Source organism: Sinocyclocheilus grahami, unplaced genomic scaffold (genome assembly GCF_001515645.1).
Source record: "Sinocyclocheilus grahami isolate Dianchi unplaced genomic scaffold, SAMN03320097.WGS_v1.1 scaffold3173.1, whole genome shotgun sequence".
Classification (NCBI taxonomy): domain Eukaryota; kingdom Metazoa; phylum Chordata; class Actinopteri; order Cypriniformes; family Cyprinidae; genus Sinocyclocheilus; species Sinocyclocheilus grahami.
Window position 1 is genome coordinate 4,207 of NW_015508334.1, and position 4,805 is coordinate 9,011.

Below are 4,805 nucleotides of genomic sequence, written 5' to 3' on the forward strand. Positions count from 1 at the left end.
CAGACGGTAAGAAAAGCCGGGTTTCGGCTTCATACTTCCTGGATCTTGCGGCCATAACACAGGCTTCTGTGAGAGCCTTCGTGATCATCAGGCCCCCCTCGCGTCACTGCAAAAATTTCCTGGACGACCGGGCTGGGGTTACGCTTTCATGCTACCCTTACTGGTCTACCATATCTGGGTCACCTTGAGAGGCTTCCCGATCACCAGGATATCCCCTTTTGCTGAGGCATCGAGCAGGAGGTATATGTGGCATTACGAGAACCTTCCTGTGTAATGCTGTCTCGGGCAGTGCTGTAAACAGTTTGGCTAGTGTGATGTGCTGAGTGTTTGGCTAGCTTGCAGTATGCTTACCCTTCTGATTTTATAATCATGCTGCAGGTCGAGCCCCCTCTCTTTGAGAGCTGGGTTTGTGCTCCCTCAGCCAAGGTAAACTACTGCTAGCCGTTCCAGCATTGGAACATGCTGTAGGTCGAGCCCCCTTCTCGACTGAGAACTAGGTGTGTTGCTCCCACAGCTAAGTAAATTATTGCTAGCTGTTCCACCATTGGAACATGCTGTAGGTGCACGTTATGCTTTGCCCACATTCTAAAATCCACATAGCTGGTAAGTGTGCACGTTATGCTTTGCCCACTTTTCTGAAATCCACATAAGTGGTAAGTGTGCACGTTATGCTTTGCCCACTTTTCTGAAATCCACATAAGTGGTAAGTGTGCACGTTATGCTTTGCCCACTTTTCTAAAATCCTGTATGGTAAGAGCTACGTGCAACAACTTCGTGCTCTTTCTGAGTGGTTTAAAACCCCGGTTCCACCTTGGGCACCACTCCTCCTATGTATCCTCTGGATACCTACTTTAACAGGGTGTTGCTACTAGGGGTCTGTTGAGACAGTTCCTTCAGCACATACAAAGAGAAAAGTGTGGTTGCCCCTATGTGACAGGCCAAGACTAGTATGATTCTTTAGGCTCTTGGTCGTATTCCTTTGAAGGAATCTATTCCTGATTGCAAGCCTTGAGCTCAACCCCGGGCCCAGGAGTCTGGCCCTAACAGGTAAGTATTTTGGGGTATGTAGCCTAGGCCTTTGGCCGTAGGGAATAACGTCACTGACAGCCATCTAACGTCCCAGGGGCAACTCCCATAGCTGGCATGCACTCCCCTCAGCATGGTGGCGTGTGTATACCGTTCCCCATAGTGACCCCTAGAGGACACTGTTCGAAGTTCCCATGAAAGGGAACGTCTCAGGTTACTTACGTAGCGACCCCTAGAGGACACTGTTCGAAGTTCCCATGAAAGGGAACGTCTCAGGTTAATTGCGTAACCATGGTTCCCTGAGTAGGGAATGAGACTGTGTCCTCTAAGTTTCCTGCCATGCTGCGCAAGCTTCAGACGAAGAAATTAATGATGTGTGCTCCCGGCACCTATTTATACTTTAGTTGCACCGGTAGTGACGTCATGGCTGTCGCCGGCCAGCGAGTTGCTGTTTTTTCAATATATGCTTCAGACACGGGTCACGACGAGGCGTTCCCCATAGCGACCCCTAGAGGACGCAGTGTCTCCTTTCTTTGCCAGGGGACCAAGGTTAACTGTCTCGTTCCTTACTCAGGGAACCATGGTTACATAAGTAACCTGAGACGATCTTTAGCAAAGCAGTATACAACAAATCCAAACACAATTATGTCTCATCATCATTAGATTAGTGTTGTTCATAATCATAATCTTGTTCTAGGTGTTTAGTTGGAGTTGCTGAAATCACAGACCAACACAAACATTGTTCACCATTTATCTTGTTAGCCTAATGATGATGAGGGAACTGAAATAAGTAACAATAAAAAAGATAATTACACTGTAAAAAATGACCGTGAATTTAACGGTAAAAGACTGTAAAAATGCTACAGTAAAAACCTGTTAAATGGTTAACGGTAAATTCCCCTACTATATACGGTGAAAAACTGTATTGCTCATTACATGTATTGGACATTAATTTTACGGTAGTATACAGATTTTGGAAGTGAAAAAGTCTGTATAATTTACAGTGAATAACCGTAAATTTACATTCTGAGAATTCCCTGCGTTAAATTTCGAATCTGATGTTTTTTTGTTGAAATAACTGTTTCTTCTTATTTTTTTCTTATCAGTTTTGTATATTAGGGTTGTGTGTTACACCTAACGTTGTTAAATGAATGTTGAAAAAAAACGACACATTGATGTCCTAAGACACGAAACGATCGGTTTGTGCCAGAAACCGAACAGTATTTATATATATATATATATATATATTTTTACCTCTAATACACCACTATGTCCAACTGTCTTTGTGCACGCGCACGGCATCCGGTGCGTGAGGTGTGTACGTGCTCTGGCGTAGTTTACGCAATCGCCGGAAGTGATCTCTCGCGCATATAGATTACTCATTGTTTACACAGTGCACAGTCATTGTAGGTACAATGGCTAATCAAAATGATACTTACTTGCGCTTTTCCGGATTGTTCAAACCGACTTAAAACTAAAATATTACATTCTCTCGCGCAAACTCATTCGGGAGTGGTGACTTTCCACGTATTCCCAACTTCTGAGCCTGAAGTTATGGTTGATTGCTCTTCGGCTGGATATCAACACACTTTCATTTTTGGGTGAACTATCCCTTTAAGGTTAGAGTGTCCTATATGGATCCTGGTTATAACAGTATGTTCTCTTCTGTTTCCATATACCTTTCTTTCAAAACCCACTTTATGTTGAATGCCAAACCATTCTCAGTATGGCCGCTGTCGTCATCATATTTTTATTTTTCTTGGTTTTAATGGTGGTTGGCATACAACTTCAAGGTGCATTACCGCCACCTGCTGGTTAGGAGTGGCCAAAATCGCACAACCCTTTTCCTAATACCTCCTAAACACCAACATTATTTTATCTAAATCAGTCATTTCCAGATATAACATAAAACAAATCAATATATTCATCATATGAGTTCCTTTGCAATATGTTTTTCAAGTCAAACTTCATCTTAATTATTTTCAAATAAAAAAAAAAAAACAATATTCTCCTTTCACTATTGGACATTTCATTATAACGTGTTCCACAGTTTCCTCTCGATTACAATGATCACATTTTCCTGTCTGATGCTTCCCTATTTTATTCAAGGTACTGTTACTGACACTACACCCCGTTTCAATAGCATCAAATAACTAATTAAAAGCAAACTTACTAAAAAACAAAAAATGTCTTTTGAAAAAAAATGGCCGAAATATGCAGGAAAATAACCATTTTAGTAACATAGCATTAAAATATTTGTATAGTCTCTAATCCCACTCCTACTTATAAACCTAAACATTTCTGTACAGTATAAAAAACATGACAGACAGATAAATGCAATTACAATAATTTATTTATTGCAAAAATGTCAAAAGCAGCACCAAATGATGCGTTGCACCCGCAGTCCTCTCTGGCGGAATACAGTAGGTTTGTGTGATCCAGAGCAGAATTTATGTTGTTAATTGCAGAAAATATTATCCAGATAATTTTCCCGATCCACTCCGTGAACTCGTGAAGGAGATGGCAGGTTAACGATTTTAGGTGCTGCACTATTTATTCCAAAATGTTACTATCAATTGCTTCAAAAATAGACATAGTATCTCCTTTTTGATATTGCGGTCGAATCTGTCTGACCTCTGCATAACTTGGGGATGTGCTAATCGCCTTCCTGATATTAATGATCTTCTCAGAAAAGAAGGAAGCAAACTCATTGCATTTGCTGTCGGAGAGCATTTCACTGGGAATCTGACTTTTGTCAGTCTCTCAACAGTAGCAAAAAAGAGTGCGAGTGTTGTTTAAGTAAGCTGATTTTTGCCTACCAGACTTCTTGCTGACTTTCACAGGAGCAATATCATCAATAACATTCTTAACTTTTGAGTTAAAGGAGTCAAAGAGAAGATCAACAGAGTCTGATCCAAAAAAAATACCATACTAAGGTATTTTGACTAAATATTGTTGACTCTCTCAGAATTTGAGAAAAGGGAAGTATGAAGCCACAACTGTTACTAAAATTTCTGAATGATTTTGCAACCTTCTGTTTACAGGTAATTGAATCATGTCTGGTCCACGGCCACTTAATCGCAATTCATCAGTGCAAAATGAGATGGTGAGATGCGTAAGTGACTGGGGGTCAGTGTAAGTGATTTATCATCTGCTGTTGTCATCTCATGCCATCTCTGTGTGTGTGCATGAGGGCCTTTGTGTAAGTGTGATAATATTAGAGGGGGTCTTTACAATGGAGACTTTCTGTATTTTTTACATGAAACATATAAACATATATATTCCATTTTAAACCAATAATGGGTTTGTCAGTCCCATGAAAATGTAAGGATGGTTTCACTACAGTGGTTCAGTGGTTGATATTGTGTGACTATATTGTATCGCAACATTGGAATTCCAAAAGGAAGATGGGTTTGGGACAGGAAAGCAAAAGTTTGTTGATATTCAACTCTACAAGTACAATTCATAGACAGTCTTCCGCTCTCAGGCCTCTGACAGTCGCTGTGGGTGCTGACGTGGGTTGACGTGTGCCTTAAACAGAAAAATTACATGATAATCTCTGTAAATAGAATCAGGATGAAACCAGATAAACGTCTCAGGTTACATATGTAACCCTAGTTCCTCGAGAGAACGAGACGCTGCGTCGAGAACACTAGGGGAACGCCTTCAGTGACCCACGCTCTGAATCACATGTGAAATCAGTCCAATAGCTGAGCGGTACGTCACGGCGGATGACGTCATGAACGGGAAGCTATAAAAGCACGTGCGGCGGAGCCAGC